Here is a 27267-nt window from a genome sequence, read left to right as displayed (position 1 = left end):
CCACTGGGGAATCGATATGGCTAACACAAATACCAGTAATATTAATTGACTCCTCACAATCAGGTACCCCAGGGACCGTACTACGCCTCCTCTTTCCCAGGGGAACGTCCTCATTCCCTATATCAGCTAAGTGGGGTACCAGTCAGTCATTACAATCAAGCCCACTTAGGGGCTGGAATCTATTCAACGTGGGGATAGCGGGGGCGGCACACAAGTTCTGATCTCTGGGCCTACACCGGTGGCGCTCATCATCAGATTGGGTAACAAGATCTCTATAGAAGTACCCAAGGGGGCGTAGAGAGATACCTTGATCACTTTCAGGGAGAGATGCGGCTTTAATTAGCACAGTAGAGGTAAGTTGTGGGTTTCGAAAATTAATGACTATGCAATCACCCTCACAGGTCTTACGGGATTTGCCAACCCAATTGGTTCTTCTAGTACTTAAAATATCCCTTGATAAGACTACAGGAAAGCCACACTGTCGGTGAAGCCAATCCACAGTCTTATTCTTTAATGACGAATGGGATTCACCATAGCCATGGTTACTACCGGGCTCCCTAACAGGGGGAACGTTGGTCAAGACGGCTACAAAAGGTGCACATGTCGGTGGCAAATCCGGTTGAGGGCTGCTAGAACTGTTAATGTTTGCGTCAGGACCTATCAGTTTCCCTGATACTATATTAGAGGGTGGTTTAATGAAACCCGGCCGCTGGGGGGAGTGTTGGAGACAGCAGGTGGAATTTCACAAACGTTCCCAGAACTGAAGTTAGAATTACTACTCCCAGCCGTCAATGAAACTGAGTTAGATGTAATTGAAGGTATCTCAACAGGCCCTTGTTCATTATCATTGGTTTTGGCTCCTAAACTAGCCTTAATAAATGAGTCCAATAGGCCTCCCAATCTGGCTACTTCATCTGTGACTGTGGCAAGTTTAGTCAAAAGGGGTTTAACTAATAAATCAAACTTGACATCTATAGCATTAATTAGAAAATCAAGTTGCTCGTTATCTAGAGTGATCTTAGTACCATCCAATATCACTGATTGAACTCGTTGAATTTTGGGCGGTAAAGGGTCAGTTTTCTTAGTGGGGCGATTCCCCCCTCGTTTGGGCTGGGTGGTTTTACTGTTATTCCTACATGTACGTGATAATCTTTGGCGTCTAGAGGCAGTCAAGCTGGGGGTTAGTGGATCAAGTGTAGCAGCTTGGCCAGATTCCGGGTCATTAGAGGGCCCGGGGGTACCACTACCCATGCTTGTAATATCCGTTGGAACACCCTGAATCGAACAATCCGTTGGATCTAAAGATGTACTAACATCTTGATTGGTACTAGGCTGGGGGGCCAAACGATTAAACGGAGGGGGACTCGTGCTTTGTGACCCCGACCGTCCTAAAGACTTCCTACGCTCTTGGTTGATTTTATCAACCATCTTGACCAGATAATTATCCATAGTTGTGGACATAGCTGCTGGCTTAGCTTTAGGCATAATGGCTAAGCCAGGCCGGTACCAGATCCTCACTACAGATATCTCCACAAAAAGCAACAGACTAATGACTTTCTCTGTGTGTAACTGCCTATCCCAAATAATTAATCACGTAATACCACCATACACCTTATTGACCAATCCTTATAGCGGTGATGACTAGTCAGGTCCACCCACAAAAGGAAAACAGAATAATATCAAACAGTAGGCCAGTAAGCGACCCCCTCCTACCCCCTCCTGTCCCGGACTGTCTCAGACTGTCCGCCCTTTGTCCGGGCTTCGTCCTGGGCGTCCCGCGGCGCGTCCCGCGCTGCGGCACCCAGTAATATTAAAAGGAGACAGGGACCAATAGGCGGAAAGGCGGGCCGCGACTCAGGTGCGGGCAGGCAGGCACGGGCTCCTGGGAACTGTAGTCCGTCCCACGGCCTCTCTCACCCTTAGCAGCGGCGGCGATTCCAACATACAGCTCCTCCCGGTATGGCGAGGCTCCGAGCTTCTAATGCCCCCCAACAGTCAATTTCAAGTGTCTAGTTTTTTTAAATTAATTTTTTTTAAGGGGTTTATAATTTAAGTCATTCGGTTCATCCTGATCTTTTGAGATGCCCAGTACAAGATATTTGATTATTTTTTAAACATTGCCTCTGTGAAACATCCTTGGGAGTACATTATCCTTAATCACTTTGGTTTTTGAGGTATTGACTTTTATCCAGAGGACACACTGAAACTGGCTAAAGCAATAATTGCTTTCTTTGCTCTGGTCTGTGACCGCATCAAGTGCAATACTAAGTCATCGCTATTTAGACAAATCATTGATGCTCTGGGGCTTTACATTGGGCCTAGGATGTCTTTTGTTCCTTCTATCAAAGCTGCCAGAGATTTTATGAACATAGCAAAGAGGTGCAAGAGGGCAGCCCTATTGTGTCCCTCTATCAATATCTGTCTCCTCAGATATGACCCTTTTCAGGTGGATGCCCACAGATGCACCGTCATATAGTACAGCTATTGTTCTGGTGAACTGGGCTGGATATTGATGTAGAATGTCAAGACATGCTTGATCTGGAGGGCAAATGAGAAATTGTGATCAATAATGATAATCAGGCTTTTTGCAGATGGAACTGGAGTCGAGGGCTGGCCTAGTTAGGGCTACCACCAAAGAGATGACCAAAACAGGGGTTGACCAAACAACAGAACTTCTGTCTTGTCTCTATTTAACTTGAGGCAAGTGTGTTGCATTCAGGAAGCTACTGCACTCATACAAGACCAATTTGTTTTACCTAGTTCTGGATTGTGAGCACTGAGACAATAATATGGGTGTCATAAGCATAAAATACCATATCCAGAAAGACTTAGAATAATCTAATAGTCTAGACAGTGGTATAGTTGTTTATTGAGGATTTTCCTTCTAATATCTTGGCCAAAAAAGGAAGGCGAGAAAAGAGCCGATAATTATACTTAGTCTTAGGGTCTGCTTGTGATTTCTTTAAAAGAGGAGCCACCTGTTTCTAGAAATCTGGCATTAAAGTTGAAGAGATGGAGAGGTTGCAGAGACATGCCAGCGTTGATCCAAGTACATCTAAGGCTAAATTGGCAATAGTAGATAGGCAAGGATCTAATGATGTGCCTGACTTAGTTTATTTAAGCAGTGCAAGGCCCTTGCCTATTGGAAATACAGCAGGATGCTATGACCAGTGCGCGAGGCGTTGATGAGACAGTCAAAAGTCAGATACAACAAGGGCTGAGGCAGAAAATTCACCTGTATTGAGATTTGTCATCAAAAGAAAAGTGTGAAAGATCCTGGCAGAGAGAAGTGATGGTGTAATAACAGCACTCCATGCTTGAGGAGATAGAAGATCCTTACTTATCGTGAACATTTCATGGAAGGAATTTGGGTACAATTCGATTTTATTGGTGGTGTAAGCAGAGCGAGCTGCTCGACTCAGACACCAATTTATTTATTTATTTGGTTCTATAAACCAGTTTGTCTTTAGGATTGTACAAATGATGCAATTGCCTTTTGAGGGCCTTAATCTGGCACTTTGACCGTGTATATTGGTTTAAATGCCAAGGGGTCTTAGGTGCTGCCCGATGGATTGTTCAATATTGCACAGTAGCGTACAGAGCATTTGATCGATAAGAGTTGAAAGATTGAGCTGATCATGAAATTTGTACTGAGATAAGAGGACAAGTTTGAACCCTGCATTAGGTTTAATTAGTTGACTTTGACCCAAGGTCTCTTTGAGCTGTGGTTATGACTATTTTAAATGTATACCCACCTTAGTGAAGATTAGCTTGCCCTTGGGGAGGCTGCCATCGTATCTCACATTGGTGGGTTAATCCATGCCTCTATGTCCTTAATAAAATTGAAACTTTCCGTTATGATAAGTCAGAGATTTTTCATTCTATGTCACAATCCAAGGTGAGGATTATGCTGGTTTAAAGCTTTTCAGTAACCAGGGAAGCCATGTTTGAAACTGGTTTAAAGTAGACTCTTTTGGCGTTAGAATCTGACGATTAGTCTTCAGCATTAAGAATATCTTCCAGGTGAGCCCCAAGAGTTAATGCCTTGCAATCCATTCCCCCCCAGCTGAATGGGCTCCAAATCAATGCCCCCCAGCTGATTGGGCTACAAATACCTTAGTATCAATTCCGGATTGTTGCATACCCCTCTAACCCATCTTGCAATGGTAGGTGGAGAGACAGTTTTGTAGGTTTCCTGAGAGCGATCATAAATTCTCTCACCATGGGGGCGGATGTCCACCGTAATAGTCTCATTGCTTTTTATGCACCTCCCAACACACAATTTGGGAGAATCTGGAAAAGATAGGTTAAAGCCCACTTGAGAATTACATTTCGTACGATGAGAGATATGAAAAGTACTCTACCTGTTTTGTCTAGTGCTCTGATGTCTGATACTCTTCGACATGAGATTAGGCATAGTAGTGTAGCCGGTGTGGCTGATAAATCCACCCGAAATGGATATTTATTGGCTTGCCATGACAAGAAAAGGTTAAGGACCTTATTGATATCCCAGAGCCCTGAGTATCTTGGTTCTGGGGGAAGAGAAAGGCTAATGTTACTGTGGAGTTTCCTCACTGAGGGCACTCCCCTATTGGACGATCACTTACCGGCACATGACCTGCTGAGATCGCTTACTTGAAAGTATTTATTGATCTGTATGCCAGGCCCTAAGAGGCCAATGAAAGCAACAAAATTCAAGACGTGTACAACGCCTGCCCCCACTGGATCCAGATGTCGTTGGTGACACCAGCCTAACCATTGAGCCCAAACCACTCTGACTTAACAGTACTATCGGCTCATGTCTTAGAGAGGAGGGACCCAGCTTGTCTCGAAAGTCCTAGGACTTTCCAGCATTCCCTGTAATCCTCCATGCCATAAGAGGCAGAGAACTGTCCAATACCAATTGATGGCGATTTCCCACAGAATCCCAGAGAAGCACTGTAAACCGGGGTAGAGAAATTGGAAAATCTCAAGAAAGTTCCAGAAGAACTGGATACGAAACTTGCGATCTTCAAATAGGGGTCACCACTACCAAGTCTGCCTTCTGTCACTGTACTTGGGCTGAGAGGCACATTATGATCACAAATGGGGGGGGAAGCCTACTCCTGTTCCGAATGCCAGTCCTGGAGGAAGACGTCCGTGGCTGTTGCCTTGGGGTCCACCCTCCAATTGCAGTATCTTGGAAGTTGATGGTTCATACATGATGGAAAGAGGTCAACCAAGAGGGCCCCATTTGGTCTGAAGAGCTTGGAATACCGAAGGATGTAGTTGCCAGATGCTTGTATTCTTCATGTGTCGAGAGTGCCAGTCGGCTGCCTGGTTGAAACTCCCTAGTAGAGGTTTTGCCATCACGAGACGTGGTTCCAGGAGACTGTAGTCCCAAAGCTTCTGGCCAGGTCTGATAGGGTATTGTAGCTGGTGCTCCCTAGATGATTGATTTAGTGTACCGTTGCTATGTTGTCCATCTTAAGCAAGACACAGCACTTGATTTTTGGTCCAGCATTTGACTGCAAACGAGCCTGCCAGGAGTTCCAGGCAGTTGATCTACATGGATTTTTCTTGAGAGGACCATTGTCTTCCAGTGAAAAAGTCCCCCCACATCTCGTGCCCCCAGCTTGTACTGCGGGCATCGCTTTCTATGACTAGGTCCAGAAGAGAGCCACATATCGCCCGGCTAATTCCATAGCTCCATTTGGCGAGCCACCACTGTATTTCCTCTTTGGCTTCCTCTGTTAGAGGGACCATCTGAGAGCAGGTAAGCCTGTTCCCGGAGATGAAAAGTTTTGATGCATTGCAGAGCGCAGTAGTGGTGGTGTCCTGGGAAGATCACTTGAATCGAGGATGGCGGAAGACCCACCACTCTTGTGATGTTGGCATAAGGATGTAGCGGGTTTGGTCGCTAGTCGACAAAGCTTGTGTCTGATCTTGTTCATTTTCCGAGAGGGAAGCCTGAGGGTGACTCGTATCGAGTCCACCACAAACCTGAGAGATGGAGAGGGAAGTTCGAGTGGGGGTCTCCTATTCAGAATCAGACAGCCCCGGGGGGACAATGACAGAGGAACTCTGCAGGACACCACTGCACCCTTGTGGTATACTGGGATAATTCTGCACCTGGGCTGGTGTCCGAAAGGGCTTTATTTAGCCTGTTATAGTGCTATTCGCAGGTACAAACCCCTATATGGGGCATAATGCTGCAGGTGGGGGGCACAAAGAGAACTCTGGGAGGGCCTTAAATGAGGCACTCGGGCATCTATCAATGCTCCTGGCTGGCTGCGCTGTCTAATTCCGATCAGTTACCTCGGAATGAGTGCGCCGGACCGTGATACCTGCTAACAATGTAGCGCATTGTACTTGACACCCTCTGGTGGTTGGAGGAACCACACTGCATCTGCCCCCGAGCGCCAAAGTGCGATTTCTGAATGGAAAAAGCAGCCACGGAAGAGCAACAAGCATTCCTGCGACCACGCTGAGGAGAGAAACCGGAGCAATCAACAAAGCGCATAATCGTTACAGTGATAATCACATAATAGTACAATAAATTATTTAAATAAGCAAAATAAAACGAGCAAAATTAAGGCCCGAAGGCCAGAGGCACTTACCTGGCTGCTAGATCCGCAAAGAAAGAGGAGGTTTTAATTGACCATAACCTTAGCAGGTGATAAATAAGATGACTGGGAATGTGTTAAAGGAGGTTGGATTGTAAAAGCGGCTAAGGTTGAGAGGCAACTTGGAGGCAAAACAAAGAAAGTAATCCTGCTAATATGGAAAGTGCAGTTTGGGCAGAACATACCTAGCAAGCTCATAAAAATACTCTGAAGAATTAGTAATATTGTGGGATTTTTTTGCATGAACCAGAAGTGGAGAGTGTGTACCAAAACAATCGGGCAATATGCCCTGCTCCTTAGTGCTTACCAGGCACACAGCATGTGTTCTTATAGAAAGCTCACCCTCATGCTAAGCATGTGGCGTGCTTCATCATCGGATCCTTACCTGGTGAGTTAGTTCGCACCAAGTGGGCTCAACCTCACAGTGGGAGTAAGCACTTTGACATTCTCGAAATTTGTAGGGGATCTTAGGACAGAAAAGGATTAAAAGTATCTCTAAGGAACTCTAATGCAATTATTTAATAAGAGGGGCCCTGTGATATGGTTAAAACATAACATGACACTAAGAGGCATTTACTGAGCCAGCGTGTCTATTCAAGGTCAACATGTTTCATCTTCTTTGCAAAATATACAGATTTCATGAGGACCTCTAAGACCCTTGTACTCCTCTACTATACTGAGCAGGAGTTATGCATCCGCACGTATTACATGCAAGATCAAGAGACCCTTCAATACATGGTCAGTTGATTTGAAAACTAGCGATTATCCACGTGCAGAATCCTAAAAAAGGGAGAAGGGACACAGAAACAGGATTACGTTTGTATTAGAATATGGATACTGTAACAATGAACGTTTTCACTGCACTACCCACACTAAAACCGTGAAATCTCCAACCATAGAGATACCATCATCTATAAGCCAGGTTACATGAACTGGTGTGAATTAAAGTACCAGTAACAGCTAGTGGTCAAAATGTCATGCAGTCTTCTCATCATCCAAGTGTATTCACACAGTGCATCACATAGCCACACATAAAGTGAAGAGTAAATACATGAATGTAAGCTATCAGACTCCTTGTGTTTTAGGTGGGAGACATGCCTGGCAGCTTAGATTGCTCTGGCCTCATGGGAGCAAATTGGGGGCTTGCTTGATTCAAAGGTCACAAACTGTAAAAACATGGGAGAATTAGCCCTACACAACTAGCAAAGTAGAATAACTGTACCAACAAATGACCTAAGGTTCAGGGGTATTAATTACTGCACCAATGCGGGACTTGCCAACCTAGTTCCATGGACCGCATCTCCAGAATGTGGTAGAGAGGCAGCCCAAGCTAGACCTCAAATAGTACAATGTGTATTCTGATGATCGGTTACACCTGAAATCGTTTGAGAGACATAGCTCCCAGCTGGCATGAATCGCGGTGGCCATCTTATAATTGGTTTAACTGCCAAATGTTCTCATGTTTCTAGCCCTATTCCTACGTACAGGTGCAGCATTTTAATTGCCCAATCCTTACAATCTTGAGCCAGAGACGGAATCACTAATAGGGATTTCTAAAATACAGAGTAGAAAGCCATAAGAATCCATGCAAACAAAAAGGTGTGTGTTGAGACTAGACCTCTGTATTCTCTGCAGCACCCTAGAAAGCGGGGATATGATGGCCACCTTGAAATTCTTGCCAAGACCTGTATAGGTGCATGTCAGGGAGGACCAAAGTTGTAACTAATCTGCCCTGAAAAGCAGAACGTGGTGGCAATTTTGAGATTCTCAGGGGTAAATAATATTGCTTGGTGCAATATCCTTAATTTTTAGACGCAGCATAGTAGTCAATAAGAAGATTAACAATACATTCTCATCATCTGAAATAGATCCACCAAATAGATTCAGGAGTTTTTGGAGGCCACTCTGCATGTTGGAATTCAACAGAGTATCATCTGCAAAAAGCAGAATGGATGTTTTCACATTGACCAGAGATGGGGCATCAGTATGCAATGTGGTTAAGCAGTTTACTGTGTCATTTAAAAATAGTGCAAACCGAGTTGGTGCCACCCCACACCCCTAACGAACACCTCTGGACACAAGGACTCTCGCCGTCATCTCGTTCTGTAAGCCCCAACAAATGCAGGCATAGTTCATGTCATGTTACTGAACAACAATGGACAGGAGCTCTAGGGGCATATTTATATCTTTAAGTACTTGCCAAAGGTTGTAACAGGGGACTTAGTCAAAAGCTGACTTCAAAGCAACAAAGGCAACTTAAAGGTTGCACTTGTCTAGTACGACCTTCTTCGAGTAAACTAGCAAAAAATAGAATACTTGATCAGTGGTCGACACTCTTTTCCTAAACCCAGCCTGAAAGGGGCTTAGGATGTTATATTCCTCTATCCAATTCTGGATCTTCAATAGTACACAATGACTAAAAATCTTTTGCGTATGGTCCGTTAAGCTGATAGGCCTAAAGTTACCCAGATGAGACCTGTCACCTTTTTTCAAAATAGGTAGCACAATGGTGCCTTTCCAGGAATCTGGAATTGGGTCTAGCTTAACAATAGCATTAGCAAGTATAAGGATATATTTGGACCATGCCTCAGAGTCATGTAAAAAGATATCAACTGGGATGCCGTCTGGACCAGCAGCCCTACCTCTTGAGATGGCATAAAAAGAATCGAATATGTCTAACCTATCAAAAAGAGGGACATAAATGTTCAGAGGCAAAAAAGACAGTGGGCAGCCCTCTTCTATACTCACAGAGGCATCATAAAGTTTATTGAAGTGGGAAAACCACTCTGACGGGCAGACATAATTAGTAGGTTTCATGGCGGCAGGGTTTCCGCACTTCGCCACAAGTGCCCAGATTTTGGTTGCGTCCTTAGATGCAGAGGCTTCTTTGAGATCCTGCCACCTCTGATCATCCCAGGCCCTTTTTGCATTGCCCATGCATTTTCTTATACGCAGTCCTACAGCTACGAATAAGGCCTACATCCTTGGCCTTGATGACCTTCAACTATAAATTTGTGGCCATTTGCATCCCCCATTGTACCAAGAGCTGGGCTTTACAACTATATGTTTTGGTTTTGGAGCAGGAATTAAAAAATAAGTTAGGGAATGATCAAAAAACATACTATGTAAAGAGCTGATGTCCTTGTAGCCATTGTCATTAAGTGCATCATCATACATTTTGGCAAGTGTATCCTGCAGGAAGGTGGACAACAACCAGAATGATAACTAATACAGAGGCATGTCTTTGAAAGTGAAAGCGGATTGTGATCGCTCCCAACCCTGTGTGTTATCACCATGTCACTGACAAATGACCATAGTCTCAGGTCGACCATTATAGAGTCAATACTGTCACAGCTCAAGCCTCTTGTTGGCCCCACAGTTAGTCAGGGGTAGCAATGCCTGCTCTGCAGAGATAGAGAACGTTTTGCGAGATTCCCTTGCCATGCTGAAGACGGACAGGAATTTATACACGCTCCCTTAAGGGGCAGAAGAAGGACAGGAATTTATACACGCTCCCTTAAGGGGCTGAAGAAGGACAGGTATTTATACACGCTCCCTTAAGGTTATAAATGCAGGCCAGCGGATGGACCCAGTGCTTGGCTTCCGGAAACTTCACCCTTGAGACCACGCCCACTTCCTGTTCCTTCGTGGAGATCATCCTTGCTGTGGCTGAAACCTGTTTTTCTGTGAAGGTATTAAATCCTATTTCTTTTGGGCTGCCAATCCTTTTTTGTTCCTTTTCTTTTGCCAGCGGGCACACTACCGCTCTCCGATTCTTTTTGTGGATGGAGCGTTTGCCTGTTATTTCGCAGTAGCCCTAAAGTCATTTAATGAGCAGCACCTATTTTTTATTTTATTTATTTGAGCAGTGTGTGACTCCGCGGCCGCGTTTGAAGGTAATTCGCGGCCGCATTCAGATTGCTTTCGCGGCCGCGGCCTTTTTCTTCCTGCAACCACGGTCGCGTATATATCTAATGCGCGACCATGTTTATTACAGTAGCACCTCTCTGATTTTTTTTTTTGGCTTAAGCGCCAATTCATGAACATTTCTGGCCCCAATATCAAGTGGCAACATTGGGCTGAATAAACGCCCCCAAAATGAAAGGCCTTTTGGGAAATTGAACCATACTCCAGCTTTTTTATTTTGTGCCAAAGTCCTTATGTTTGGAATTCTCCATATGTTCTCAGTAATAGACTGTGAATGCTCTTAAGAGGCCTACAAATTTGTAAAGTCAGACTTTTTGTGGAATTTACGCCTTTAAACATGTTTGGACATTGAAAGCAAACCTTTGTGGATTTATTTGCCTCCTCTTCTTCGGATCTTCTGCGGACTGTGAAGGAAATAACTGATGTGCCTGATTTACCTTGTTCTTCGAATCACTCACAAAGTTCATACGTTCCTTATCAAATCTGGCTGGTAAGTGGAACGACTGTCTCTGCAGGACAGGCAAAATATCCTTACGAAGTTCTTTAGATTTACATAAGGGGATAGAATTTCATTTGGGGCATTTCTGGTTTTCTCTCCTAGGACACTCATTTGAATTTGCTTTCCTTGAACCTTTTGGGGATTCAGAAGAGGCTACCCGTGTTGGATATCATTACCCGCATCTCCCTGGGCTGGCCTTCCTGTATGAGAGAATCTCTTTTCCATATCAGGGGGGCTGTCTTTGGGGGGTGTGGAGAGCTCTCTTCGTTCCCGTGGATTGGGCATCACTTCAGGTCAGTGGATCTGGCGACAAATACGACTAGTGTAGTTAAGTTTGTTAAAAGTATATGCCCTGCTAGAATTTGGCTTAGTTTGGCCATTAGTGGCCCTAACTACCAATTGTATTGTGAGGCTCTTCAATTGAATCACAGCCTTAGTCCGTCTTTTGATTGGGGCAATTTCCAAGGTGGGGACTCCCCAGACCACATCCTCCTCCTGTGAAAGCTGGACTTCATCATTATCAAAGGGCTCAAAGGTGGTATTATAAGATAATGTTGGGAATTACATCCTTCTAGATAGTTCTCTAAGGCTTGCACAGTGTTTGATGTGAGACCACCCTTTAAACCTCTTGCATAAATATTGAAGATGGCAACTCAAAACTTATTGAACGTTAGTATGATCCCCAAGTTATTAGGGGAACCAAGTTATTAGGGGAATCAATGTCTAGGAGAGTAATATTACAAGTATGAGAGGCTCATAACCACGGCTTTAGACCTCCATTGCTCTTTCAATTAAAGTTTTTTTTGCTGGCACATTCTAGTTGAGATAGCCGGGTTTATAGACTGGGTCAGTGCTCCTTGTCTCTTGGGAGCAAGCAAATATCATGTTCCTCAATAAATTTGTTCCAATCTGGTTGAACCAATTTCGAGTTAAGACCAGCCATATTCCAAGATAAGATATTAGTCACAAAGGGCTTTGGGGCGATAGGAGCACCATTTAAGGTGTGCGCCTGTAAAGATGGAATTTCTGCAGGTGGAATATCTTTAATGTTAGACAGTAAGATAAAGGGACTAGGTGTAGGTGATAGATAGTTATTGGCTTGCTTTCCATCATACAAAACATCTGGGGAGCTCAGATCGAGTACAAGTAATGGTACAGTGGCAAGCAGTCCCCTAGACTGACTCATAAATTCCATTGTTGATACACACATGCAGTCATTAAGGTGTTTGTTAAAGTCCTTAAGTCAGTCCACCTCACTCAAGGTTGAAAGCAGTCTCCCCCTGCTCTGTGTAATGGAATGTAAGTCCCTGCTTGTCCAACAATATTTAAACTGTTTAGAAGAGTTGTTTGGGGGACTGGATCTAATATCGACAGCCACCAGGATATCACCTAGTCCTGCAACCCTTTAAAGTGAGCTCTATTGTGCCATATATTGGATTACATGGCATAGATGATGTTATCACCAATTACCGAACGGCAACCCCTCAAATGCCCAATCCAGTGGGTCACTTTATTTATTAGCGAGTCCTCTGCTTTGTATCTCACGGTGGGTGAAAGTTTTGGGACCTTAGTTCAAGTAAAGTATTTCTTTATTCGGTTTTTAGCAGATAAAAAAACCATAAAAGCGATCACGTAAAAAAGACTTTTACATTTCATAACAATTTAAAAAACTAAATACTGACAGTTAATACAAGATAAATACTTTTTTCTTTTTAAAAACTTAGTTACTTCGCTGTGTTTTATTTATAGTGTTAACACAAATTCATTACTAATATATTCAACGTTCTAGCGAGATATCGCTCTCACTTTGCTCAGTTGGTTTACTTTAAACTGGGCACGTTTACAAATTTAGTTGATGTCGAAAAATGCATTTCAGAAATTTAACAATGCACTTCGACATCCACTCCTCCCCCAATGATTGTAAGAATAACAGGGCCGGACGACATCTTCTTATTCCTACATATTTTAATAGCGGGATCAGCCAGATCTTTCTGTGCTTTCTATAAAATTTACAAAAGAAAAGGGTATGGCCTGAATTGAGGTCTCATCACACGGGCATAATGATGGTACTGTATCCCAGTTGTTTTTTTCCGGGAAAGCAAACAGACGGTGAAAAATATTTAACCTGAATCTTATTAAGACAAATATCTCAAAAGTGGTAAGATCGTGGGTTAAGTATGGCTGGATTGATAAGGTTGTTTGGACAGCAACGCAGTGTTGCACAGATGGTTTAAAGGCTTCTTTCATTAACCGAATTTCTTCTAGATGGGCCAATGAGAGCGCCTGTAATGCCTTTCTTGATAGTGACTGGATTGTAGCAGGAGCCGGATAGTATTTTTCCAGTCCCAAATCAAGTAAGAACCCTTTTATATAGGCCAACCAGCCAATTTTAAATGAGTGGTCCAAAGCAATACAATCCAAAATAATTTGCTGAGTGTGTTTTTTTATCCCCGGACCATATGCGATGTCAAAGAAGAAGTCGCTGAATTTTTACTAGGTCCATTAGATATGAAATTCCCAGTTCTGTATGGCACGCGAAGGTGGATGTACTTTTAGGTACCGCTAGGAGGAAACGGAGAAATGCATTTTCTGCCACTTGTCGGTTTTTAATATTTGCATACCCCCACACTCCTGCTCCATATAGCGCTACTGACTGACACTTGGCTCTGTATATTTTTATGAGCTCTACTGGGGGTCTTCTGCCCAATTTTTTCGAAAAGTTTACAAGAGCCATAGTAGTTCTTACTAGATGGAATTTTCTAGACTCTATTGCGGGGGACCAGTTTAATTTGTGATCGATAGTAATGCCCATGTATGGATATTGAGCTGTTACATCCAATTTTTCATTGTGTAAGAATATACTCTTTGGCCTTTGTTTCGCTAATCCAACACTCATAAAAGTCTTTTTGATGTTGATGCGTAGGTTCAACTCTCCCATAAATTGGGAATACCTATTTAGGGCCTTCTGAAGTTCTAGGGGGGTACGTGCCAATATCACGGCGTCGTCCGCATAGAGCAACGCCGGAATCGGACGGTTGTTAACTTGGGGAAGGTCCTGGCTCCCGTCCAGCATGGCTTGCTCCAGGCCGTTGGTATAAAGCGTGAAGAGAAAGGGAGCCAGGACACATCCCTGTCTCACTCCCCTCTCCACTTTGAACGACGCCGATAGCTCCCCATTTGCACCGTACCTCACCCTAGCTGATGCATTTGTATACAATTCACGCAGAAAATTTACTAAAGGTAGTTCCACCCCCATATCCAACAATACTGACCACAATTTAGCATGGCAAACGCAGTCAAAGGCAGCGGACAGATCCACGTAAACCATGTGGATACTGCCCGCTTTTGTACATACGTATTTCTCTAGGAGCAGAGTTAGATTCAGGGCCTGTTCAACTGTCCCCCGGCCCTCACGGAATCCAAACTGGATGTCTGAAAGTATCCCGCCAACCTCCGCCCACTGCTGGAGACGCTCCAAGATGATCCTGCCTGCAACTTTACCCAAAGAATCCAGCAGGGAGATTGGACGGTAACACGATACCTCCTCACGGTCCCCCTTTTTAAAAATTGGGACAAAAATTGATTTTGACCATGAGTCCAGTAGTCCCACCTCACAGGCTGCCCTAAGTACCCTTGTAAGTATTGGTGCCCAAAGCTCTTCATTTGACTTAAATAGGTCTATCGGGACTCCGTCGGGTCCTGGGGCTTTACCGTTTTTACTGGTTTTGTTGGCTCGTTGAACTTCACCGATGTCCATATCTATTTCTAGTGGATAGTTGGTGTTGAGTGGAACAGCGGTTGAATCTGCGCTTATGTCTGCTGGGCCCCCTCCAAATATCTTTGAGAAATAATCTACCCAGGTCAATTCATCAATTGCCACATCAATGGATGGTTGATTCTTTTGCTCTAGCAGAAATGGGGATTTTACCACAGCCCAAAACGCGGAGTTATCTTTAAGAATACAGCTTTTGTGCAATTGATCCCATAGGGCCTGTTTGAGTTCTATTTTCCTATCCTTTAAAGCTTTGCTATACTCCCGCCTTAAGTCTGCTATTTCTTGGGGCACCCTGTTTGGGTTTTTCGAGGCAACTTTCAGTTTAGAGTGCGCCACTGTACATCGGTGGTTAAACCATCCCGCTTTCTTCGTTTGCGTATTATTTAATTTTACAAACAATGCTGCTTTTATTGCTTTTGTGACCTCCTCAAAATTACTTATTACTTCTTCACTATGTACAGACAAGTCTAGGCATTTAAAGATCGAACTGTAAGCCATTTGAATGACTTTCCTTGTGATTTTTTGAGGATCAATTTTTTCCCATTTCAATGAGAAACCATTAAGTCTGTCCAAGTGTAGGGTATTTTGCCTCAGTGCACTAACTATAATTTGCGTGCTGTCCTCTCGCAATGGGTGAAATGTTCTAGTAAGGGCACAGTGGTCACTTTGTGTACTAACGAGGGTTTGAAAGTTGGTGGCGCGGTTCCCTGAGGAATTAGAAATCAAAATGAAATCTATGGTGGTTTGACTGCCTCTTCCAATGTAAGTTGCATCTAACCTCTGAGTTAAAACATTTGTTTTATTTACAATTTTTAAGTCCAGGTCGAGTAAGGATTCGTTTAGGCAGTTTCCAATACTTGAGTGGGAAAAATGAACCAATGGTTCTTCATTCTCGTCCGTTAGCCCACACAAGTTATGGTTGCAGTGTTCACAGGGATGTTGATTAAAATCGCCCCCCCATAAAATGGTGGCCCCTTTTGCAGAATCCCTAGTCATGGTGGTTAATTGAGACCACAACTGTCGCACAACAGTTTGAAGTTCCCTGTCTGGCAGATTGTTATAAAAGTTCACTAATAGAACGGACTTGTCTTTACTAAGACGAAGGAGCAAAGTTTGATAATTTATTTCCAAGGCCTACCAGATGGATTTCAGTTGTTAACCAAGTCTCCTGGAGAGATATAATATTACATTTCTCCAGGAAACTTGTCCCCATACCATTTTCTATTTTCCGGCGTAATCCGGCAATATTCCAGAATAGGAATGCAATCGAGGAGTCTGTCTTGACTGGGGGAGTTTCCACTAGCCCTAAAGATTGTTCCATTGAAGACTCTTCAGTAAATTCCACAGCATCTGCTTTTTCGTACGTATTAGTGCCCGATGATGATTCTCCTGCCATGGTACATTGATTTTCTACCTCATGGTAGCTTATCGGCCTATATACAATAGGATTCGGGTTTTCGGGCTGTTTATCGGGCTTTAAATTAACTTTTAGGGTTGGTAAAATTTCTGATTGTCTAGAAACATGATTCACCCCGATGTCTCGTTTAAGCAGTCAGTCAACTCCTTCCAGCCCTGAGAGCAAAGAGAAATGATTAAGTGTGGGAACATTAAAACCAAGGCCATTTAGACCAAATAGACCAAAGTTTTCCCTACTGCGCCCATAAAGGGCACTGGATCTTGGGGGATGGGCCAATAGGGATTGTGGGTAGAAGTAGTTGAGGTCGGTAGTAGAAATTTCTTCCCCTCTTTTCTTGGAGTACCAGTCAACAATGTGTTTGGTTGCTCTACGGTCCCTAAAGTTTATTATAACTACATCACCTCTGATATCTTTTGGTCTACATCCTACCCACTCTAATCTTCTAACATGAAGAATTTCCCCGTTTATATTGGGGGGTAGTGGCCTGTTATTCCTCAGCCAAAATATGACTTTTTTTTAAGTCCCTGTTGGCCCTCAGTTTTTCCCATTCTACCTCTTAGTCCATCCCATTTTCCGGAACCCCAGTTAAAACCACGACATACGGTACCGCTTCTGGTGGTAGGTCAATATTTTGCTGGTATGACGTTTGAAATTTAGCGGAAAGGGACTTCCTAGCTACACTAGTCTGGGAATTGTCCGTCTTATTGATTGGCCCATCCGCTTTATCGTCCCTGTTCATCATTCGGGGCTCAATAGGAAGAGGCTTCGTGGAGGCATTGGTCTTAGACTTATCTTTTGGTGTTGCCTGGCTCTTCGAGCTCACTTCCTGAGGTCTGGAAAGACTTTTGTCTGTTTGCAGGGGGGCTGCAGTTTTCTTAACTTGTGTTATTGAAGTGATATTACGAGATGTTTTCGCCGCTGTTTTTGGCCCATTTAGTATCGTACGGTCTTGTTGGTGGGACCTAGCCTTAACTAATTCATTGAGTAAATCTGTATTGGTTCTGGTTGCTTTTTCTATGCTCCCCAGTTGTTCAGTCATTCTTTTGATTCGCTCTATTAACGGCAGTATTAGTGATTTAACTAATTTCTCCATACTACCCATTAAGTCATTGGTGAAATTGGTGGGTTGAATGTAATTATCCTGTATTCCCTTTCCCACAGTTTTCTATGTGTTCTTTGGGTTGTTCCTGACTAATTTAGGCTTTTTTTTTTTTTTTTAAACCTTTATTTACACACCAAATAGTCACAGTCATGGGCCTACAACCGCCTGGGCCGGCCGCTAACGCAGAAAAAAGGAGGACATCAATAATGCAGCAATCATGAGAGCAGGAGCGAACCGCACGCGTAACGGCTGCAGCCGCCCACAACTGAACCCAGCACTACAGAAAGGTTTCTTATTAACTGTTTTGTAAATAAAAACAACAAAAGGAAACTTAGACCAGGCAGAAGAACTCCATTAGCAGGGACTTGCTCTCTCATGAGCGGGGGACAACAGCGACAATGCAGCCCATCACACAATAACTCGCGTTAAGAAGGGCAGGGGGGGGGGGGGCAGGGAAAAGATCAGTCATCAATCCTGCAAAGCGGAAGGAAAAAAGACCAGGAACATCAAAGTCAAGGGGACATCGTTACGTCTGGTGTGACCACCAAGGGGGGAGTGCATATATCCCCACGATAGGAATTCCAGGGACCCCACATTTTTACTCCATTTCTTAGCTTTGCCTCTGGCCACGTAAACAGTCTTCTCTCGGAACATGCACCAATCCATATTCTCTTTCCACTTCATAACTGTGGGAGGCCTACCGGAACCCCAGAGTTGTGCAATGTCTCTTTTAGCGATCATGTTGCACACAGTCACCCAGCGTTCTTGTGCCACATCGCAGTCAGTCGGTTCCCACACATTCAACACACAGCGCCGAGCCTCAGGGAGCAGAGCCACACCCGTAACCTCCTCCATCACTGCATGCACACCAGTCCAGAAACGTAGCACCTTCGGACACTCCCACAGAATATGAAGAAAAGTACCAAACAGGCCACAACCACGCCGACATAAACCATCACTTGTGTAACCCATGTGAAGCAAGCGGGGACCGGTGACATAGACCCTATGTAATATCTTTAACTGCACAAATCGAAGGTGAGCCGGTATGGCAACCTCCCTCGGTGAGGCCAGTCCTCATCATCCAATTCTAGGCCATTGGCGACCCAGACCTCTCGCAAATGTGTGAGGAGGTCCGCTCGAGTATTGATCAGTTTTTTGTAGATCAGGGAAATAGTACTATCCGGCAGGTAACCATCAAGTAAACGATCTTCCAACGGGGAGGCTTCAGGGATATCTGCAGGATTCGGGAAAGCGGAAAGTAGCGCATGGCGCAACTGCGCATAGCGAAAGAACTCCCTATCGCTCAGCTTATATTCCGTCTGAAGAGCTTCAAACGTTTTAAAAGCGCCCTTCGTCCAGAGATCCCCCACACGACTAATTCCAATCAAATCCCATTTCTCAAAGCCCTTAGTACGCCATAAACCACCCAACGCATCAGACGCATACAGTGGAGTCGCACGAGACAGACGGCCCGTCCATCCCGTAGCAGCGGTGGCGCAGTGCCAGGCACGTACTGCATTTTTCGTAGGACCTGTCAATTTAGTACCTCCCTTCGTAGAATAAAGCGCTCTATTGAAATCTCTGCCCGGCAACAGTAGCTTATCCATCTCGTACGCGGGGTTCACCGCCGGGCCATATGTCCCATGGTTCACCGCCACCAACTGGGACGCCCAATAATACCTTCTAATATCAGGAAGAGCTATGCCACCGTCATACCACGGAAGGGTCAATTTAGCGAGAGCAATTCGCGGTCTCCCATCCCAAACTTGTTGCCTCTGTAGGCTCTCTACCTCACTAAAATATCGGGCGGGCACCACGTCCAGCGTATTCTGCAATGCATACAAAAAGGGTGGAAGAGACATAATTTTGAATAAGGCTGCCCGGCCAAGCGGCGATAGCGGGAGCTTCCGCCAACGAGCAACATCGGCCCGCAGCCGCTGGAGCGGGGGCAGCAGATTCAGAGCATAACGGACCGCCGGATCCAGGGACACGTGGATACCTAAGTATTTAAATCCAGAATGTGAAATCTGAATCGGACAGCCACGAGGGAGAAGAGGGGGGTCGCCAACCAGCACATAAACACAGGATTTCACCCAATTAATGACAAGCCCTGAATTGCGACTGAAGGAGTTTAATACATCAAATAACACTATCAACGATTTCCGCGGGGAGGTGAGATAGAGCAAAATATCATCTGCGTAGAGTGACACGCGATCCTCAAACGTCGGTGTCCACCGAATACCCGTCATGGAGGGTTCCCACCGGAGCCACGCCGCCAGGGGCTCCAACGCGAGAGCAAAAAGAAGCGGGGACAGGGGGCAACCCTGCCGCGTGCCCCTCCCAAGCCCAAAGGGGGTGGAAACTCTACCATTCACCACCACCTGCGCCAGCGGTTCCACGTATAACAACTTCACCCATCCAATGAATCCAGGTCCAAAACCAAACTTAGCCAGCGCCGCCCAGGGATACGACCACTCCAACGTGTCGAACGCCATCGTGGCGTCTAAGGACGCCAAAATGGTGGGCTCCTGAATAGAATCCACTCTCGCGAGGACTCCGTGGAGGCGCCGCAGGTTCAGCGCGGTGTTGCGATGCGGAATAAAACCAGACTGGTCCGGATGTACCAGGTCACCAATGACTTTAATCAGACGATTAGCGAGCACTTTAGCGAGAATCTTAGGTTCAGCATTTAGGAGTGAGATAGGCCTATAAGACGCACAGCAATCACGCGGCTTGCCCTCTTTATGGATCACCACAATAGTTGCTAGACGTTGATCACGCGGAAGGGAGCCGACCTCTCGGGATGCAAGAAACATCTCGCGGAGATAAGGTGCCAGCCTATCTGGACGAAGCTTGTAAAGCTCGATCGGAAGGCCGTTAGGGCCGAGAGCCTTTCCTGAACGGACCGAGCAAATCGCCGATGCTATCTCATCGTTCGTCAACGCCGCATCCAGCAATTCTTTATCATCGACAGAGAGGCACGGCAATGCAATATCTCGTAGCAGTTGACGAGAGTCGTCTTCCGGCCTCTCCGAGACCGGAGAGTAGACGTCACGCAAATGATCCGCAAAACAGCTCACAATCTCCCCCGGATCCGTAACACTCACACCATCAGCACGCACAATCACCGGGACCACACGACTCGCTCGCTCTCTCCTCTCCAGCCATGCAATCAACTTTCCAGCCTTGTCACCAACATCATACAAGCGCCCCTGTTGTTCCCGACTAGCGAGCTTGGCCGCATCCGTAACCAACGCCCTATAATCCGACTGTTTAAGGCAAAGGGCGTGGAGTTTATCCCGTGTGACCCCCCGCCCGAGATCCTCTTCCAAGTCAGTTATGTCAGACTCCAGGCGTACCACCTCCTCATTTTTACGTCTCTTAGCAAGGGAGATCAAGGATAGGGCCTGCCCACGGATGACCACCTTGAAAGCCTCCCACAATGTTACGGCCAATGAGTCTGAACCCTGATTTTCCACAAAATAACGGTCAAGAGACTTAACCAAAAGGGCACGAGTTGTGGGGTCATGCAAATACCAGGGATTAATCGGTGCCACCCTCCCCCCTGCCCCCAAGACCACATCTAAGTGTAGCAGCACCGGGGAATGATCAGAGATGCCACGAGCCAGATGTCTAACCTCCCCGATCATTTGAGCTTGGGCGGCCGGCATCAGCACATAGTCCAATCTAGAAAAAGAGCCGTGGGCGCCAGAGTGAAAACTAAATTGGGCGAGCCCCGGATGCATCGATCTCCAACAGTCCACAAGCCCCATAGTGTCGATAAGGCCACCCAGCCACGAGTGCGCCCCGGGGAGGTCTCTGGGAGGGTGCCGATCCTCTCTACCCGATACCACAGAATTGAAATCGCCACCTACCAGCAGGAGGCCCTCCGGGAGCCCAAGCAGCAACCCTCCCAAATCCGCAAAGGTGGTGGTTTGCAACCCAGGGGGGACATAAACTGAAACCAAACACAAAGTCTGTCCTTCCCACCGGCCAACCAACACCACGTAACGCCCCCGGTCGTCGTGCATCACCTCATCAATTTCCAGCGGGAGAGAGGATCGAACCAAAATGCCCACCCCTCTGGATCCGGTAGTAAAACCAGAGTGGGCCACCAAACGGTAGCCCCTTCTATTCATACCCTGGCATGAGTGTCCCACCAAATGCGTCTCCTGCAACAGAACTACAACAGGAGAGAGACGTTTCAGATATTGTAGCACCACCCCTCGCTTCAATCGGTCCCCCAAACCATTGACATTCCATGTTAAAATGCGCAATCCCCTACCCCCCATTTCCACCACAACGGTCACCCCACCCACAATGAGAGCAAAAAACAGCACACTGGTTGCCTGGTACAAAACAAATGCCACCCAAAAACACCCCTACCGCCACCCCCCCAACTCCCGTTACACACCCCCCCACCCTGCACCCCTGCACAAGACCATTCAGACACCCCAACTCGCAGTGTGCCTGTCGCCCCAACATGAACCTACTCTACGGAAAGAAAGAAAACCCCCCGAGGAGGAAGAATCTCACCAGATACCCCGCAGCCTCCCAATGATGAAGGAAGGGTGATACAATCCTAAAAAAGAAAAAACAATACATCAAACCCAAGCCGGAGGTGAACACTAAATTGTCTAGGAACCACCAGTCATTCGTTCATACTTGATCCGCTGATCCACCACCCTCATCCTCACCCCGGTCCTCCCCGCCGCGCCGATGGTGCAAGGTGTCAAGCCAGTCCTCAACCGCCTCGGGCCGGTCGAAAAAATAAGTCCGTCCCTCCAGTTCAATACGTAGCTTGGCCGGAAAAAGCATAGAGTACTTCAAGCCCATGTCCCTCAGCCGCCGCTTGACAGTCATAAATCCCATTCGCTGTTTTTGTACCGATTGTGTAAAATCAGGATAGAAACTGATGTCCACATTTTCATACTTCATCGGGCCATTCACACGGGAGGCCTGCAGGATTGCGTCACGGTCCCTGAAGTTGAAGATCCTGGCAATGATAGGTCGCGGTGGGGCCCCAGACCTCGGCTGGCCCCCGGGAACTCTGTGTGCCAGCTCCACTGTAAAGAATTTGCTGAGGCCTTTCGGGGCTAGTTTGTTCAGGATCAGATCTTCCACAAAGAGATCGACCGGCCCATCCTCCGACTTCTCCGGCACACCGATGATGCGCACGTTATTTCGCCGGGCCCTGCTTTCAAAATCCTCCAGTCTCTTAACAGAGAGGTCGTTGAGGGCCTGCAAACTGCGGATCTCCGTCTGCAGTTCAGAGACATCCGTCTTGAGGCCCGATGTCGTGAGATCGAGTGATTTGACCTTTTCACTGGTTTTCGACAGGTCCGCCCTAAGTAAGTTGACATCGATCAACACGGTGTCCAGCTTATGGGCCAGCGAGTCAAATTGCTGGCCGACCGAAGCCTTCATGGCGTGGATGACACCCATGACATCTTGCAGTGTCAATTCCGTCGAGTGTGACGGGCCCTCCTTGACCGCATCCGAAAGCCCACTCGAACCAGGAGATCCCTTCTGCTGGGCATAACGGTCCATGTTGTTCGTTTGCACGTAGCCACCTCTCCGGGTAGCTCTAGACTTTTGCTTGTCACCGTCCAGCCGGGCCGCCATTACACAGCAGGGAGAGCAGATCCAGTATACCTGTGAGGCGCAGCGATCTCCCGGGGAGTCCACCTCCGTGATGGACAGCCCCTTTTGTCAATGCCACTCGACAGCCACAGATCGGTCCAAACGTAGAGCGACTGCGAGCGCCCGCCACCAGACTCGTAGAGGAAAGTCAAAAACGAAAGTGAAACCAGGGGGGGACGGGCCCGCCCGAGACTCTGGAACTGTTGTTGTTCGATTGGAGCTCGGTGACAGTGCCAACCCGAGTTCGGGGTGGCGCAGCGGGGCAGGCCTCTTTCTGGAGGACAGAATAAGTCGAGTTCCCAAAGTCCGATTTAAGTTCCGAAAACAGGAATCACCTCAGCTTCGGTTCACCCGCAATATTCCTTCAAGATAGCAGGATTATAGACAGGATAGACGTGGGAGGCTGCGAGGGTCTCGGGAGCCCTGTGCCTACGCGTCCATCTTGGTTGCGCGCTAGGCTCCTCCCAATTTAGGCATTTTTGTGTGTTTACGGGCCTGGTGTGTCCCCCCACGCTTCCTTTTACCTGTTGTTTGCCTGGGGGCGATTGTGTTGTTATGCATTTCCTTGAGCGAGGAATCCCTAGAGGAAATAATAGTTATTAACTCCTCTGAGGTAGTATCTGAAGTCGTGTCAATGGAAGTATTGTTCGTATGTGGTGGCATTAAGGAAGTTCGGTCTTGAAGTTGAAATGGGATACTAATGTCAGCCTCTTGGGAATTCTCAAGGATCTGAGCCGTTGGAGTGGTTGCTGACTGTATTTTGCCCAGAGATGAACGTTTACTATACAAAAGTTCAGAGGATAGACGCCTTTCCGTGATTTCGATCTCGCGTTCGAGCACGGAGGCAGCCCTTGTAATGAAAAGATCAAGAGTCCCTTGGAGCGAGCCTCCCACCAGAGATTTCCTAGGTTTACTACGTCGACCACTCATATTCCTACAAGGGTTAATATAAATGGAGATTGGAAAAGGGGATGACAACAAACCAGTTTAAACAATTGATAAATCAATTTGTTAGATGAATTAAACACTGTATTATGACACAGAGTGATCCTGGCATAGACAAGAACAAATAATAAGGTTAGGTCGAAAATTTAAACTAAAGTCTTACTTCGCATATCTTGAAGTCAGTGTCAGGGGGGTACTCCAGCCCAGCCTTGGCCAGCACCGGACGGCCACAGACGACCCGCCCTTTGCCCGGCTCGTCCCGCGACGCGGAGGGAACAGCTGTGTTTTGCGTCTCCGGGCACGGAAGTACTGGTTGGTGGGCGGGTCAGCGCAGGAATTGTGGGGGCTGTAGTCCCCCCACTCAGCGGCCACTCGGTGTCAGCAAGCGGCGGCGAGGGGGACCAACAGCCGCAGATAGCACTGCGCTTCCAGTGCGATGTCCCCCAAGACGATAGGCTCTCTCAGCGTGGTGACAGCAAGATGGGTCCCCCGCCAAACAAAATAATGCGAAGGCTCCCGCGACGCGGAGGGAACAGCTGTGTTTTATGCCTGCGGGCACGGAAGTGCTGGTTGGTGGGCAGGTCAGCGCAGGAATTGTGGGGGCTGTAGTCCCCCCCACTCAGCGGCCACTCGTTGTCAGCAAGCGGCGGCGAGGGGGACCAACAGCCGCAGATAGCACTGCACTTCCAGCGCGATGTCCCCCCAGATGATAGGCTCACTCAGCGCGGTGACAGCAAGATGGGTTCCCCGCCAAACAAAATAATGCGAAGGCTCCCGAGTGACCTTAGTTGTTTTGAATTCTGCTCGAGAGTGTAACTCTAACAAAAATGTTTTTGGTTCCACCCCTTAGCGGCCCAATAGCTATTATTAGCTACATATCTTGCAGTGTAAGGAAGCTGTGCAGGGCAATTATTGGCCAAGAGATTAATCTGTTGTGGACTTTGAGCAAAGCTACAACTAGGCAGACAACCAATGGGGTCTCCCTTGCATCCATGGCTTAAATCATGAGTTAAAAGACTTTTTTTTTTTAAACTTATTTTTATTGCCATTTTCACATTTCATACATTGTACATCATTCATATTCTTCAAGTGGTCGTGTCCGATCATACATCCTGTAAGGTTACTTAACAATTGTATTGATTGATGATTCGTTACCAAGAGGCATAAACAGGGTATTCAGTTATCGTGACGTTCACATCCTACGATCTCGGGTTCCATATATGGCAAAGGAACTGGGGTTTAACAGAGGTGTAAACTAGGGAAAGAATATGGAAGAGTATATCCAATTGCACTAGGGGGGGAATGCAGCGTCGTGATGGTGAGGCACCTCTGATATCATGAGTTAAAAGACTTACTGAAGGATCAGAGGGAGTTTTAGATTGTTGGGCAGGGTGTAATCCGGCTTGGGGCTGGATATTCCCTAGTCTGGTAGGCATATTAGTGCCACTTCCCCTTAACAAATGATTTAATATTTCAGACAACTGGCTGATAATCGTTTTGAGTTCCACTATATCGGCCAACAGTTCCATCATCATAGAGATACTCCAGGCTATACTAGCGGAAGGGGGACTGATGGAACAACTAGCATGACAGGAGCTACAAGAATGGGGAGGGAGAGTGCTCTTCATGCAATTCAAGCAATTCAAGCAGTGGAGAAAATAGATTTCTGCACTGTAGTGCCTCCTCGAGAGCAAGCAGGTCAATTGGGCTAGCTAGAGTTTTTCTTGAAGGTAATGTCTTGGGTTGATTTTTCATTTTGTTAAACATATTCGGAATACTTTTTTGATGGAAGATTGGACAAGGGGAGAACAGGGTGGGAGGTACCAGGAGAGCTGTTTAGGATCGGAGGTTAATATACCTTCACATTCAACCAATAAGTCATCGATACGATCAATGACACAGTCTCCCCCTGTTGATTTTAGCGTTTATATAGTTTGCTATGATTTGATAGAACGATTCGACCCCTTCCACTGCCTTTCACTTGGATCGGAATACAATGACACAAAATTACAACAATACCTAATTGTAAACCAAACAATACGTGAGATTATTGTGATGGTAGCACCTACTAGAAGTGCCCAATCCCCAACATACAGTGAATACAGATAAATATTATGTAACAGACCACCCCTGTTTCCAGGTGCTAAAACATCAATCCTCGGTAGTCCGAAAATAGTTTATGGTTACATTCTCCCATGTTTGGGCCAAAGCAAGTACCTTCGTAAGATGGCAAATGTTAGAGTGGGGTTTTTGCCTAGCTTCCTTTGGGCTCTGATGGGCGTGTACTGGCCTGCCCTTGGCCTGGGCTTTGCCAGGGCGCATCCCGTGCAGCGGGGCTCCAGTGGCGCTTTATAGAGCGTGCAGGCTTATCTGCCGCAAAGGGATATAGGCTCTGAAGCCACCAGAATTCCGGCAGTGGCTACCCCCTTGGCACACCGGTAATTGTAAGTCTTCCTGCCATCCCTTTCTTGCCGCTAGGACTGTAGTTTCTTTTTGAGCTTTACAATAGTTTGGTGATTAACTGTCTGGTGGAACAAGCTTAAAGCAAGCAATCCAATGTGGTGGAGGTCGGGTGCTCCTGATGGAATCCCAAAACTCTGTCTCTACCGCTGCCTCGAACACAATAGAATGTGAAAACCTCCAGGGGGAACTGTGGCACCTCCCAGGAACCCCAACAACGCCAGAAAAGTTCCTTGTTTATATTGGTCTTTCCAGTTTCTCAGGCCCCTGCTCTACAGCTGTCACTGCACCAACTTTCATGTGTAGCTGGAATAGGTCGGTGATCAATGATTGGAAGCCGGGGGTAGTAAAGAACCTCAGCTCCAGTTCTACCTCTTAGTCCATCCCATGCTTCAATAGTGTATCCAGTTGCAATGTAATTTCTGGGGTTGACTGTGAGTGGGGTGCCTATGAGAGAGTTTAGTGGAGCTGTCATCACATGATTTAATCACATTAACATATATATAATTTCAATCGCGCTCTCTCTCTCTCTCTCTCTCTCTTCCTCCACTTCAGGCAGTTTTTTTAAAGATAATCCATCAAGGGACTTGTATAAAACGAACTGTTTATACAGTCTTACACACTTCTCAAATCCAAATGTATACAATGTTTATATATTGCAAAGCTTTTTCTATCATTATAATGTTCAGAGTGTAAAACCTAGGCATATTTCTCAGATAGGGTAACGGCCATGAAAAAACACAGAAGGATAAAAGACAAAGTGTGTGGAAGGGGAAAAAAGGACGAAAAGGATAAAGAAAAAACTAAGTTCACAGAAATCACATAGAAGTAATTTCAGTTGCATCTGGAATACATCACCTGTTAATGTTTGAATAATATTATTGTGTTTCCAAA

The 27267-nt window shown here is 46.1% G+C and overlaps 1 protein-coding gene across 4 annotated transcripts in view; it reads left to right on the top strand.

The window, feature by feature from the left end:
• Positions 1-27267, top strand: part of EI24 (EI24 autophagy associated transmembrane protein) — a 331213-nt gene that overhangs the window by 31304 nt on the left and 272642 nt on the right. The gene's annotated exons all lie outside the window — the stretch shown is intronic.

Source organism: Triturus cristatus, chromosome 3_1 (assembly GCF_964204655.1).
Source record: "Triturus cristatus chromosome 3_1, aTriCri1.1, whole genome shotgun sequence".
NCBI classification, from domain to species: Eukaryota; Metazoa; Chordata; class Amphibia; order Caudata; family Salamandridae; genus Triturus; species Triturus cristatus.
This window is presented reverse-complemented; position numbering and strand designations above follow the sequence as displayed.